The following is a 16,157-nucleotide window of genomic DNA, read 5'->3' on the forward strand; positions in this document are numbered from 1 at the left end:
ATGTAAAGAAAGTGATATATGTTTAATATGTGTGGTTTTACTTTTATGAGTCCTTTTTTTTTGAAAGTTAACTTAGTGTTTTTTAGAATCAGAATTTTTACCATTAAAAATAGATGTTCATTATTTCATAGACTGCAGTTTAAAGGCACGTATGTTCGTTACATGTGCTGACTGTAATTGCAATGTTGTAGTTATTTTTGTTCAATAATTTAGGGGAAAAAAAAAAGCACAGCTGAATCACCCTTCAACTTTATGATGTGAACATACTAAAATGTGCTCAGATAGGAATGTAATGCTCAGACTTTTCCTAAAGAGTTGACACAGAACCTTGGGAAGAAATCAGAACCTATAAGTTTAATATTTCGGTGTAGAAACCCTGTTTTTTATGATACTGAAGTTCCATTCAATATATAATTAATCTTCATTAATGCATTGAAAAGAGAGAGATTTTGTGCCACACTGTGTTAACAGCATGAGTCAGAAAAATTTGTGCATTACACAGTATAGGTTTAACCTCTCTTCTAAATTTATATTTGTACTTTGACATTTCTAATTTTTGGTAGGATGATAGCATTGTATTTTTTAGGATTGTTCAAGACAATTGCTCCAGTGTGTTGGTGTTGAGATTTCAGTTCGGACCTCCAGTGTTGCTAGAAAGAGATCAGGAACCCAAAAGAACTGCTGACTCTGGCAAGATAAATTCATCTTACAGTCTTGATGTACTTTCAAGTGACTTTAGAGAAATCAAGATAAGAATCAATGAAAATTTAACAATGCCAGAATGATGCACTTTACTCTCTATACAGTTATTCAGTTTCACACATGGTAAAACTCTTTTTTCTGGATCAGAAAGAGAACTCTGAAAAAATGACCCCAAATATATAGCTCTTTTTTTTTCCTGGCTTTTTTTTTTTTTTTTTTTTTTTAACTTTCTTAATGACCTATGAGTGATAGGAGAGGAAAAGTCTTCTGGCAGTATGATGTATTAAAAGAGTATCAACAATGAGCAGTTAACCCTGTTTTTAGAAAGAAATCCATTTGGGGACAAGAAAATTAGATAAAGATTGTTTAAATGAATCTCTAGGAGTGAATAAATTCACCTGTTTTATAGAGACCTGAATGTCCACTTGACGTTTGTGTTAGAGTAATCCACTAAGTACAAGAACAGTTCTTGTTACACAGACAGGAATGGAAGGAGAATTAAAACACTTGGGAAACTTAGATTTTTAATGAAGTCAGAAAGAAACTCAAGGTCAAAAAGGAAATTCACACTTAAAATATCCCACCACAAAACTTAACATCAAGACATTAATTTCTTTTTGCCATCATGTGCTATAGGAAGGAGAACAGGATCACAAAATTTTTACTCTGTTACATAGCTCCAGTACTACAAGTATACTTGCTATGTTCTTCTGTGTTTTTACATTCATTAGGGATACCAGAAATCAGAACACAAAACTGCTGTGAATTACTGAAAAAAGAAAAGTGGACAGGGCTGTGTGTGGTTGGAGAATTTGTAAACAGACCTTATCTAAACTGACTACTCCAGTATGACAGCATCCTGATCCATGATAAAATGGCTTGCAAAGTAACTTTTCAGTTCTTATTTTGAACTCTGCATCCCAAACTATTTACTCACTTTGTTTTCCTCCCTGCTGAAACATATACATTCTCTACCCTGTTCACACACTCACAGGAACTCTCCCATGGAGAATCAATAACAGAATGACCTTTCCTTATACATAGGTAATTTTTTTCTTCCTGGCTTCTGTGTAGTTATTATCTTGACCTGTTCAATTCTCTTATAAAGACAAGACTTCTAAATCATAGTTTTCTTCTCAAAATGGTTGTGATTTCTGATCACTTTTAATACTATTCCTCTCTCACTTAGCACAGAGTAAGCCTGCTACACAGGGTTCTCCAAAGATATAACTGGAATTTTTGCCAGATAAGTTAGGAGGACAAAGATATATATGGATATGTGTATATATGTGTACACATAAAAACTCTTTAGTATTTCTCATAATAATATCTACTGAATTCCTTCATGGCTCCTGAGCTATGGATTAGGAGCCTCCAAAAGACATTGATTTAGATTATTTACTAACATCACAAGGCTTTCACCTCCCTGGAGGTCAGTGCCAAAGCTTTCATTGATGTTAACAGGACTCAAGGACAGGCGTGACTGTTTGGAATGGTATCTTTTATTTTCAAGAGTTTTCTGTTTCTGCTACTGCATTTGCCCAAGAGCTATATTTTATGTACAGTTTTTATTCTCACTTAAGGTCACTGACATGATGGTTACTGTTTTGCTTCATCTCTGACCTAAATTGATGGACAACAGTCACTATTCATGAGTGTTTCTAGCACTGTTTTTATGGGAAAAGAGAAGTAACATTGTTGGTATGGAATTATAATTGCGCTTAAAACAAAAGACTCTATTTCATCAAATATCAGCTATGAACTTGTCTGACAAGTTCCAACTGAAAATGACAAAAACATCCAGACCAGTAGTTTCAAACTTAGTCATTTTTTTCTGTTTCTCTAATACTTGTGGTATTGGCAACCCAGCTGGAAGGAAGGAAATAAGTGACACTTTCTATCCCAAATCTGGAAAGGGAAGAAAATGTAGATGACTGATGCATCTACTTGTCTGTTACCAAAAAAGTTGGGGGTTCCTCCTTCTTTGTTTTTCCTTTTAATTTTTTTTCTCTGAAGTACTTATACTATGTACTGTGTTGAGCACATATAAACTTTCCTGTTTTCATCCACTGTGTACAAAGCTAGGCTACTGTTTTGGGATATTTAGGGAAACAGACAGAATGTGAGCTAGCAAGACAGTGAGATTCATCTGTTGTTTCATTCTAGATCCTAATTTTTCTCTTTTCATAATAAAGAATAACCTAGATAAATAGAATGGATGTGTAAGCCTGTAGTATAGATGTCTGAATTTAGTTCTTCCTTCTAAATACTTGGAGAGTTTAGGGTAGGACTAAACTCTGAGTAGGCAGAGAAAAATTCTGCCGCATGGGGGTGGCACTTGGCTTAGAAGTTGACACTCAAGGCAAAGAAGTTGCTGATTTAGGCATCTCCAGCCTGAGAGTGTTGTTGAAGGAATCTTTCTAGATCCCTTTTCTTCAACTCAGAAATTAGTTTTTACCTAAATCTCATTTTCAGTGTATACAGGAAATCATACCTATGGCCTTGTCAACACTGCTCTAAATTGGAGATTAAATTTTACTGATATGGATAGAAATTTTGTCTCTTTAACCTGTTATAAATCAGTGTAGCTGTACATAAATTTACCAAATCTTTGCTGATTTCCATCCAAAACCCATCTATCATGCTGAATTTATTTGAAGTTTAGTGAGTTCTGTTGAATTGATAACTGTAACATAGTAGTTGCTCTGATTTGTTGGATATGTAGAAGTTTCCAGTATACTTACCACCAATTAAAATGCAATATGAACCTAGATTGATTTTTTTTTTTTTTTTTTTTTTTTTTTTTTGCAAATGCACAAGAGATGCTGATTTTTTGTCTGTTTGCTTTGTTGAGAAAACAAAGTATTTATCACTGGCTCTGGAATGAAAGCTAGTTGTTATCATTTTACATCTGCTGAAGAAAATCGAGGTTTCATTTCATACATTAAGCCGGGTGAATCAGATTGTATATGACATCTTTCCTGTGTGACAAATGGGTTTGTAAAGTATTACTTGCACAGCATAATGGTAATTTGTCTACTTGGAGGCTGTAACAAACGCATTACCTTTTTGTTTAACGGTTATAATTTATCATTTCAATACACAGAATACTTTATTCCTCAACAGGGGATAAATAGGATGTCAACATTGAAGTTACATTTGTTTCCCAAAGCAGCACTACTAATTCATTCTTGTGTCTCCCCATAAGAAGTAGCCAGGCTGAGTCTGTGGGATTGCATTTTTAAGAACAGTCAAAAAATTATTCTTAAGAAAGAACCATGCTGCATGACTGCTCCCTGCTCATTTGAGGAAGTGTAGCTCTATGGGGAGATGTGATAGGACTCTTTTATTTTTGTCTATTTGAGATTGTGATTTCTTTATCTATATTTGTTGATATGGGCTTAGAGAACATTTTTATATCTAAGTAAATATTTTTCTCTGCACAACTCATTGGAAAGTTTTGCTTGTCCCTGCCAGCTTCAAAAAAGAAAAAAAATTCTTAGCTTCAGAAGACCTTTTTGCCATCATGCCATCATACAATACTGCAACCAGAGAGAAAAATATTCTCATATTGCATGAAATATATGCAATAGAAAGTCTAAGTAACAATATTTAAGATAAATATGGACACACCCATTGTGGCTTTTATGTGCTGGACATGTAAGAAATATTATCAACATAACCTTTCAAATAAAATAAATATATGGTAATCATTAATAATCTCATTAAATATTACTGTGAGATACCCTCAGCTGCATTTTAAGCTCTCAACAGGTTTAGCACAGCAGTGGCCATTTTTATATAAGTGAGTAATTAAGAGTTGCAGATTGCTGAAGATTATTTCCAGATTAGAAAATAAAAGTAGATTTAGTATTTATTCAGATGCAGTTATGTCTTTGATCTTAAAGACAGAAATCTAGGTCTTCTGTAGGTGTGTCTAGTGTACAGTAGAATAGACTATTTCAGTTGAACAGGACCTACAACGACCATCCAATCCAACTAGCTGACCAATTCAGAGTTTACCAAAAGTTACAAAATGCTGTTAAAGGCTTCCTCCAAACACCAGTTAAACACTGATAAGCTGTGGCATTGGCCAGCAATCTAGGAAGCCTGTTCCAGTGTTTGAACACCCACTCTTTAAAGAAGTGCTTCCTTATGTCCAGTCCTGAAGCACATTTAAATGAAGAAGAGAACCAGAACCTCCCACTCCACTTGCCCTCCTCAGGAACTTCTAGAGAGCAATGAAATTACCCCTCTTTTTCTCCAAACTAGACAAACACAAAGTCCTCAGCCATTCCTCAAAGGATATGCCTTCCACACATTTCACCAGCTTTGTTGTTCTCCTCTGGACACATCAAAGGATCTTTACATCCTTCTTAACTTGTGGGGCCCAGAACTGAACACAAGTGATCAAGGTGAGGCCACACCAATGATGAACACAGTGGACTAATCACCTGTTTTGACTGGCTTGCTATGCTGTGTTTGAGTCACAGCTTGTTATACTGCGTTTTATGCACCCCAGGATGACATTTGCCCTTGCTGTGGTTTAACTCCAGCTGGCAGCTAAGTATGACACAGCCCCTTTCCCACCCCCCTCCTTAGTGCCATGGGGAGGGAGAATCAGAAAATAAAGAAGAAACCATAGTCTTACATAAGAAAGATAAAAACAGTTTAATGCTTAAAATAATTTAAAACTCCAACTAATAATAATGCTATTAAAAAGGGTACCCCCCTAAAAATTTTTAAAAAAAGAATAACACTTGATGCCCAATATGATTTCTCACCACCTACTGACCCATGCAGAGCCCATCTCTAAGCACCGTTTGACCCTTCCCATCCAACTCCCCACAGTTTATACACTGAGAATGAAATTCTATGGTATGGAATATCCCTTTGGCCAGATCAGATCAGCTGTCTTCGCCATGCTCCTTCATAGTTTCTTCTGCACCTGCTTGCTGGAAGAGCATGGTAAACTGAAAAATCTTTGACTTAGTATAAGAACTGTTCAGCAACAGCTAAAACATCACTGTGCCATCAGCATTATTTTCATACTGAATCCAAACCACAGCACTGTACCAATTACTATGAAGAAAATTAACTCTATCCCAGTCAAAACCAGGACAGTCCTCATGATTGCCAGAGCACCTGCTGACTTCTGTTGAGCTTATCATCAGCCAGCATCCCTTTCTGCAGGGTTTCTCTCCAGACACCCTCTCCCAGCTTGTAATTGTGCCAGCATTACTCCATCCCAGGTGCAGAACCCAGCACTTTGGCTGGTTAAATTTCATGGAGTCCTGGTTACAGAGGGGACGGCACAGTATTAGATAAACACTATAACATCAGGATAGCTGTCACTCGGCAACGGGCAGTTTTGCCTGGTAAAGCAAATGATTAGAGGTCTTGGGGCTGAAATGATCTTAACCTATTCTCAAACTTTCAATGGGTAAGGGAGCCGGCTTGTTGGCATGGAGCTTTACTGTGGAACGCTAGCGCTCTGTGGCCACTTTTGGTAAGCAGAACTGGCACTGCGGGATGAACCGAACACCGGGTTATGGCACCCAATGCCGACGCTCATCAGAGCCCCAAAAAGGTGTTGGTTGATCTAGACAGCAGGATGGTGGCCATGGAAGTCGGAATCTGCTAATGAGTGTGTAACAACTCATCTGCTGAATCAACTAGCCCTGAAAATAGATGGCGCTGGGGCAGGTGGCCCGGCGTCGCATGAGTGGCGGCAGGTGTTACAGCCCCCGGGCAGCAGGTCTCGCCAGATCCAGGGCCAAGGGAGAAGACCGCTGCTGCGCCTTCCTCCCCACTGGTCAGTAGATATCCTCCCCTGCTATCCCCCTATTGGTTGCTTTTTTATGTCCACCCCCTGATTTCTCTGGTGGGCTGCATCAATCTAGCATGTGCGTGAGTCAGGGCTGTTGTCGAAAACCCGTGGTGCAATGAAGGTGAGCGCTGGGGCATGTCAGCTGAGGTGGGATCCCAGGGCACGTGTCACACCTGGCAGCCCTGGGTACACCACCAGCCCGTCTTGCCCACTGCCCTCTCACGGGGCCGGGGAGGTGGAGCGTGAGTGTCCATGCTAGGACCCGAAAGATGGTGAACTATGCCTGGGCAGGGCGAAGCCAGATGAAACTCTGGTGGAGGTCGGTAGTCATCCTGACATGCAAATTGGTCATCCTACCTGGGTCTAGGGGTGAAAGACTAATTGAACCATCTAGTAGCTCGTTCCCTCAGAAATTTCCCTTAGGAACAGGGGCACTACACAACTTCCTTTTGTTCTTCATCCTCCTAATCCTTACCCAGAATTTCACAAACACATCAACCCTAACTGTAAGGGATGTGCAAATATCTCCCCTACGTACAGTTCAACCCTTCCACTTCATCTGTCCTGCCAATTATGCAATATTTACTAGCTGTCTAAAAGCGCTCTACTTCATAAAAAATGAAAAAAAAACACCTTTTTTTTTCTCTTATTCACATTGGGATTGATTTTTTCTACAATTATTATTTCTCCACAGGTAGCAAAAATTGTTTTATTAGTAAAGAAAATGAAATTTTTTTAAAGGACTAAGATTTCTAGTCTATTCCTCCTTTACCCTTAACTGGGCTATCATAATTTTTCCTCCTTGTTCTCACAAAATAAGCAAAAGAACCTCATTAGATACTTAGTTGCTGTTTAGTAAAATTATTTATAAATGTTTACAAAAAAAATATGCAAAATAATTTAATTCTGAAAATAAATATGAGATTAATTACATGAACAGGAACATCATGATTCACTCTTACAGTAATTCTTTTTAGAGCTTCCAGTACTGTATCAAAAGTCTCATAGCTGCATGATACACAATGATGATCTGATATAAATGCACTGTATTGAAATCCTTTCAGAAATACATGGTGGGTTATCATTGTACTGTCAGGCTTTATGTAAAATTTTAAATATAGTTTATTCATGACTTTTTATCTTTACGCCAAATCAGGTATAGGCTGTCCTCTTACAATTGACATAAAAATAATATAAAGTTTTGTCAACTGTATAAGCTCTGGCTCTTTCAAAAGAAGAAGTGCAGACCAAATACATTTATGTGATGTATGCTGTTTGCTGGAGGATTTCAACAGTTATAGGATTAACAATCATGAAAGAAATTTGAGACAACACCTGCTCTGTGAAATCAGTAAATTTATGTCCAATCTATTGCATTATATTAACATAGGTTTCTGCAGAATTAAAGTTTAATATGCTGCAATCAGTATCAAGGGCAATATAATTTCACAGAGCAACTAATCTGGTGCAAAGGCCTCACATAAAACTGCTAAATTTATCTCTTAGTTTAAGACAACTACATGGGATGGACAGTCCAAAATGTTGTACTTCCCTTTGCAGTTTTAGCCACTCCTGTTTCATCAATAAGCAGAGAGAAAGGCAAGAAGACATAAGAGAAAAAATAACAGTATACTAAAAAATGAAACAGCAATAGGCAAAATAACAGTAATAATCTCTAAAAACAAAGGTGTCCATCCCACAGGCTTCCCAGGAACAAAGAAAACAAAACGGTGGAGAAAGCCCTGCCCTCAAGATGGCTCCCTCTGCAGACAACTCCATGGTCTGAAAGACAAAGGCAAAATGGCCGACAAGCCCCCCCCACCCCCAATCCCCCCCAACCACATGTGGAGAGAGAGAGAACAAAGAGTGAAAAACAATACAGCAACTGAACCTCTGTGGTTACTAAAACTGCCCCTAAAAAAATAAAATCAGCAGGGAACAGGGAGAAAACAAAAAGAAAACCTGGAGTCCAAAAAGTCTGATGCCTCAAGCTCTGTGCTTGAGGCCACTTGATAAGACCTTTCTCTTTTCTTGTGGCAGCAACTCTGTTGACAATGGCAGCTGGAATAATAGTTTCTCCCATGTATCCCCTTCTTGTTCTCTCATAATGGTTTGTCCCCGACTTGTTTACCATATAGTTTTCCCGCCACTTTTCTGCCCATCATTATGTCAGTCTCCCTGTTCCTCCCCTTATTCCCCTATAAGTCCTTGTCAATCCAAGTTGGTCTGCCCTTCTCCCCTGTCAGTTAAGTTGTGTACACCTTCTTTGTTCCAGAAAGTTCACTGTCAATCATCTCTGTGTTACAAGGGAATTGGTTTGTGAGGCTTCTTCCCTCCCCAGTTTGAATCCTATTGGTTATGTTAACTGAAGTAATCCTCCCCTAAGATCCCCTCATTGGTTGAGAGTTGTATCCACCCCTTGGACCATCCCCTCTTTATAAGTGCTGTTCTCCACTTAGTCTGTTGTCATTCTTCTCTGATCCCCTTGGGGAATAAACTTTCTTAAGATCCAGAGAGGTGATCCTTCCCTTCTTTCTTTGCTTTGGGTTCTAGTGTGTGATTCCTTCAGTGCTACCCACTGTGCTGCAACCACTGCCATCTGGGTTAGTCTCAGAAGAGGCAGCCACTCTGTGGGTGCCCCTCCGGCCGTAAGCGGGACTGCTAGCTGGTGCCTTTCCACCGTGGCTGCAGAGAGGAACCACAAAACTGGGACAGCAGTAACCCTGTGGTGTCAATTTCTCTGCTTCTTCCTCAGCTGGCTGGACCCACTTGGCACTGGCACTGCACTCCAAGTTGCTGGTGTGCTGCAGGGAATGTGTGTGGGGGGAAGAAACAGTGCCACTTAACACCAAAAACCAGCAGCTCCCACCTCCACAGGTTCCACTGCAGACAGGTATTCGTGTAATTTGCCCTGAAGTAGCCTGGGATTGCCAAGAGACTGCAGTTTCTTGGAGATCTAAGACAGGCAAGGAGCATGCAGAGAAACAGAAGAAGGTTTTTGCCTTGTGCTATCTTAGTTTCCTGGTAGGAATGAAAGAGAAAGGGCCAGAGGCTTCTGCCTGAGTAACCCCAACTCTTAAAAAAAAAAAAAAACCCAGCACCTCTGATCTCCTAAACCCAGGACCAGAACCCCCATTTCCACTTGCAGCCCTCAGGACTTTACAGGAACAGTTACAATTTTGGGTCATACGATGTAGCACAGATATGGAATACAATACACCATTTTTGGGTTACCCATGACAAAGTATCAAAAAAGAAAATGTGTAACAGTTTCCTGTGTATGTTTTCATTCATGATTTTTGGGGAACAATTAAAAAACTTATTGCATAGAAAGACAGGAAAAGGTTGTTAAAAATAAGCAACAATTTTGTGTTAATAGTGCCTGTCACTCCAGCTACTGCAGAGAGGCTTCCCAAAGGGACTTTCCCTGCTTTTAGAACTGTATGAGTCAATTTAAAAATTAGAAATGTTAGGTTTATGATTAAAAATATATGAAATTATTTGATTAAAATGAAATGAAACTGAGTGATGGAGAAAAAAGTATCATTTTATAGCATCAAAGTGACCGATTTGTCAGAGACCTTAACAGTCAGAAAGTCCACTGATTTTATGCTTATAAAATAGGCTAAGTAATTTAAAACTCAATCTGAAATTCTGTTTTCTTATGATGGAAATAATATAAAAAAAATAATAACATGCATTGCAATGGAGAGTGAATTAATATAAACTGCTTCCTACACGGGCAAAACTAGAAAGCACTGACACACTTCTAGCTCTAAATGTGAGCCAAAATGCTGAATGCTTAGTTAAAAAATACTGAAGAATTCCAAATTTAAAAAAAGGTATTGGGGAGGGGGCAATGAATCATTGCAGTATGAATGTGTAAAGCTAAATAGGCACTGTTTACTGGTTAACAGAATTAGTTGACAGAGGTAACAGAAAGCTATCAATATTCAAAATTTCCAAATGAACTAGGTATTTAAATAAAATTAAAGGCAATACTAGAAATCTTTTAAGATGTTTCTTTTCATCAGACAATTTGCCATGTCTTTGTGAACAATAGTGTGGAAACCTATGATTTATACTGATGAACTTCAGGGAATAGGGAAATATATTCTCCTGCCATATATATTAAGTACAGGACTTTTACGATAGCAACACTGAGATTTTATATAGCACTTCTTACGATGCTTCTTCTGCAGGAGTAGATGTGGGATTTGGGTTTGGGAAACAAAATTTTTTTTCTGTATACTTGTCTAGGTGTCTAAATTCTCTGGGCTCCTTAATTCATAAGGGCTACAAATAGATTTTTCTCTCTGATGGCTCCACAGAATTATGCAGGGCCCAGTAAGCAAAGTCTTGTCTGCATCCATACTGCAGCTACTCTGGGGCATCACAATGCATAAAGCAAAATGAAAAAGAGAAAACAGGAACAAGACAAGAGTTTTTAGGGCTAAGTGTTTCTTACAGTTTTCTATGGTAAAAATTAACTTTCATGTCTCTGCCAATCAGAGGACACATTATGTTTTTAAGTTACCAGTATAGCAAGATGTTGTCACTGATTTTGTATTTGATTAATAGACAACATGTATACGCAGAGCTCATCTATAACTTTTATTCTTTTTTACATAACGCAATAGTGTCGAGGTGCACAGCCCAGTGTACGCGTTAACGAGGGGCAACACTCCCCCAGAGCCCTGAAGTCCCGACCTGTAACTGCAGATCAACACTGTTAACAAATGAGATGGGACTTGCTTGAACAACTAAGAATTTATTTACTTAAAGACTGACCCAAGGAAAGGGCCCCGAACAGAGGGGTGCAGGGGTTTTTATACATGGGAGGTTTCAGGGGAGGGTACAGATCTATAACCAACTAGGGAGACTTTAGGGGAGGAGCATAAGGCGGGGTTAACAAAGCTTAAACCAATGGTGTAATACAGTGGAGGGGAACAAGTCAAATAAACCAATGACGTATTGAGGGACAGGGAACTTTCCAGAACAAGGGGTTGGTACAAGGGAAGATTGACAACTGAGGGGAGGAGGAAGCAGGAATGTTCAGGAATAAGGGGTTGGACTACCCCTAGTAGGGGGTAGGGCTAGGACAGGATTGACAACTGGGACAGGAGGGCACAACTTAGACCAAACCATTGACATAGAGGATAACAGAACCAACCATTAAAGGAAATAAACCACAACACAATAGTATACCATATTTATTCCTCAGGCATGAAAAAAGTTCCTCTATGACATATATAGGTCAATACACATGAATGGCAAGATTTTTACATCATAACTATACCATGGTTCACTTTTGCATGGGACTGCTGCCAATTAGTCTCTCATGTACAATATAACCTTTGAAAATACTTAAGGGCTATTTTATGTATGCACAGTCTGGAAATTTAGTTATAAAAAGCACAAGTATAGAATATTCAAAGAAGTTATAAAAAGATACAAGATATAAACAAATTCTACTTTTTTTTTTGGTAAAGAAAATCTGACATCTCAGAAACTCTTGAAAATTTAAGTGCTTCTCTACAATTATGTATTTTAGATTTGAAAGGTCATGGGATCGTATGCCTTAAAAGCATACCACACTTCTAAAATACAGAAAAATTGTTTGTCACAGAACTGTACATCATTGACCTGAGGCACCACAGGGTTAGGTTTAGGGTAAATAGTGTTATTGAGATGGGGAGGAAAGGTGTTTAAAAAAGTCACAAAACCAGCAAAGTCTAGTGGAAGCCCTTTTGGGTCCTAAATCAACTCGTGAAAAATAAGTAGAAATCTGATAAAAGCTTATGTAACTGTGTTATTCTTATGCATAAAATGCAAGTTTTGTTTACAGAGGTTGTTGAATAACTGTACATGCTAGTGAAATCATTAGGAGGAAGTCTTCCTCCATCACCATCTCCTGCAATTTGCCAGCCTGTGAAGAAAAGAGACTAATATCTTCCCTAGTCTGCTTTTCATGCTCAGTGCTGGTGGAGAAGAGTATATTGAATGGCACCCAAAACATCCAGCTAGCTGGAAAATGGTTGCTGGAAATAGCCTGTGGGCTAGATACCTGGTACAGGTAAATTTTATAACCCTTCTTCATTTCTTCTATATTTGGTTGATGTTTACAGAACTTTGCTTTTGTTTGCTTGAAATACACAGCCTGTAGTCCCACTTCTTTGTAAACTTCACTGACAGTATTTTTAAAAATAATGGATATTTGTGCTGTGATAGGCAGAGTGCCACCCTTATCTAAGAAATCCCAGGTGAAGTTGCTTTTCAGGCTTAGTAGATTGAAAGTCAGTGTCTTGGATCCTATGCTAACTTGGATAAGAGAATTGGGAATTACTTCCTCCTTTTGTAACTGTGCCACTATGCAAACACAGACACATGTAACCTACATAAAAACACAATTAACAGGGAAAATATATACATGAAAATACATTCTTCTTGAATAAGATGGTTTGAATTCTACCCAATACTTGATATCGTATTTCTGTTTAATAACTCTACATGTAAAGATATATTGGGGTGATAAGGAGCTTTCTTTGAATAATTCTGATGGTAGAAATACAAAACGATGAAATATTGTTTGGGGAATATATGGAGCCTTAATAAACAAGTGTAGAGGAATAAACTACTTTATAGTTTCAAAAGGTGAAAACTCTTCAGGGAGATGCATTCTGAAAATAAAGTGTAGATTCTTTTGCATTGTTTCTTCCTTGCTCTAGACAATAGTGAGAATATTATTATCTATTTTTCTACTAATGCTAAAAATTTTTTTCTTCATATATGGGTTGCATCCAATTTAAATAACTACATGTCCAAGTGGATTTTGGGACAAATTTGTTCTAGATGGGCTTCTTAACAATGGATATGTGCTTATGATTAGTGTTCTCATAGAACAAATGGAAACTCCTTCAATGACAAAACATTAATTAGGAGCTTTGTGTAAGAGCTATGCCAACACAGAAGCACAGAATGATGGGGATAGGAATGCAATTGCTACAAGAAATACTAGCTAAATTTAACAATTAAACTTGAAATACATAATGATCTTTCTAGAGGCTCTTTCCAGCCTGTCTGTTCTCTTTCAGTATGCATAACATATGGACTTCTATTTGAGAGTGAGAAACACATGCCCAGAAAAAGTTTATGGGTGAACATGATATTTTTTATACCTGATATATTTATTCTTTGATCTGAATGAGGATGAAAACATGTCATACCTGACATATTTCAATTTGCACTTAGGGGGAAAATGTCTTAGATTTCTTGATACCTTTTATCTAAATTCCAAACAAGAAAAAAGGTGGAAAATAAGCAAAGGATTTATTTCACTTGTTCTATTTCAACAATAATAAAGAAACTCAGTATTCTTTCTTGTAGTTTAATATAAGACATATATTTGGCCCCTGTTATGTCAAAGTCATGAAAAAACCTCACACTTTATGTAAATAATTTTGAAATAGCTTCTGTAGAATACAAGCAAAGAAAGGGCAAATCAGAATTAATACAACAAAAATATGCTAAAAAGCAATGTATTTTTGAGAAAACCTATCCCTGGTTTAAATGTTATATATAACGTATTGATAAAGAACTAGAATAATGCTTGCTTAATTTCAAAACATCTTGGAGGGAATATTTTTGTGAGATTATTTATTATGTATTTGTTTATGTTGATGCACATTATATTGGTGTAACACCCACTTTAGTTTTGATGAGAAACTTTAAATACCTCAGGCAGCCTAGTTTCTTCTATCCTGTCTTGGAGTAGATAAATACACTAAGACAAGACTGGAGTTACAGGAACAAGATAATCAAATTTCTTGCTGACAAAAACCCAAACCTGTCTAACATTCCCAAATGTCCTTTGATTTTACCATTAAAGTCAATATCCTAAGTAGTATTATCAATCTGTAAATGGGAAAATATAAGAAAATATATTTGGGCAAAACATAAGAAAATACAAATATACAAGAATGTATTTCTTCCCCCTCGTCCATATCTGAACACAGAGAGTATTTTAGTTAGTTGCGTGTAAGCCATTAATAATTTAACATTTCTTTCTTTAAGACCTAGATAAATCCAAATACCTCTTGGGGATTTTATCCCAGAATTTTGCTGAAGGGGTTTTAATCTCCCTGAATTAACAAAATCAGAGCTAATTTGAAAGGCTTGACAAGTTAAATTAGACTCGTAGATAAAGAAGCCTTATAATAAACTGGTTTTCAGTTGATATTTGTGAGACCTATAAATTATGTATCACTACTTTGAAATTCTGTATAAAAATTAAAGTGAGAGATCATTTCTTTTTGGACAGGAGATAGCTTTAAGCTATGTTGAAATGGAATAAAGGGAGAAAAAGGATAGAGAAGGAAAGACCTGAAGGGACTTTAGTTTTATTTCACATAAAATTTGATGTGGTAAGCATTCACAAGCTTTCTTCTTTTGTTAGGTATGAGTAATCCTTACTTCTAATAAATCTGATCTTTTGTCTGCTTTTTTTTCTTTATCAAAGATCTGGAGGTAAACCAATCCAAAGCAGGGTTTTTAAGATGTTGGAAGTCCAATACCAAAGTCAAAATGAAGTGCTCTGCTGTCTGTCAGGTATAAGGGTGTCAATTCTCTATTCCCTTCCTCATCTTTTGTGAAAAGCAGTTTTTTAAGTGGCAAAAGTCTACCACTTTGGGTCCATCAGTAAAGTGAGGGAGTAAAATGCTTAATTTTCAGTTCCCTGGGGGTTGTTGTCTTAGAATGAATATATTTACTTTGACAATGAAAAAATTGATCCCTAGAAGCACATATCAGGATGTAAATGGTAGTTAAAATAAATCTGTGGAGCAGAAACAGAATTAAAGAACCTATTATTTGCCTAAACTATAAATACATTTTGGAAAAAAATATCCAAATTGAGGAATATTAGAGCAAAGCATCCAGGGAACCTGCATGAGAGAATTTATGTCTGCAAGCAATTTTATCATTTCAGATTACAACTTAAGGATCATAGATTTCTAATGTAGGATTTCCAAGCCTTAAAAATCCAATAAACCTTTGGCAAATACCAAGTATTAAATGATAAATCCAATGTTTGTTGCAAATTTTTCTTTTTTAAATACAGATAAAATTAACCTCTGCTCCTTGTCAGATGAGAGTTTTCTCTACATCTGTTTAAATATTGGATCTATGTATTCTTATCTATGTCAAAATTAGTTCCTAATCCAATAACTAAATACATTGCTCTTCATCTACCTATTGCTCTTCATCTGCATCAAGGTAGATAAAGAGCATATTAATTATTTTCTCAAAAATACTTAATATGAATTGGTAAAGTCTTTCTTCTCTAATGGGTTGAAACCAGCACCACATTCCTGGTTGTATTCAGTCAAAATCTTGATTTTTGAGGCTTTTTTTTTATTGCTTGTTTTCTATTCCTTTGATAGTTCTGGAGTCATCAATTGCAAAATTTGATTTAAAAATTACTAATAATACTTCAGAGAAATATAGAATCCTTTTAATGAACTTATATTTATGATCAAAATCCATACTTGGGTTTACAACCTAAGTCATAATACATAATACATAATGCAAGTACAGACTCTTCTCATGTAAAAACTGACAATCCTGC

Source organism: Vidua macroura, chromosome 2 (assembly GCF_024509145.1).
Source record: "Vidua macroura isolate BioBank_ID:100142 chromosome 2, ASM2450914v1, whole genome shotgun sequence".
NCBI lineage: Eukaryota > Metazoa > Chordata > Aves > Passeriformes > Viduidae > Vidua > Vidua macroura.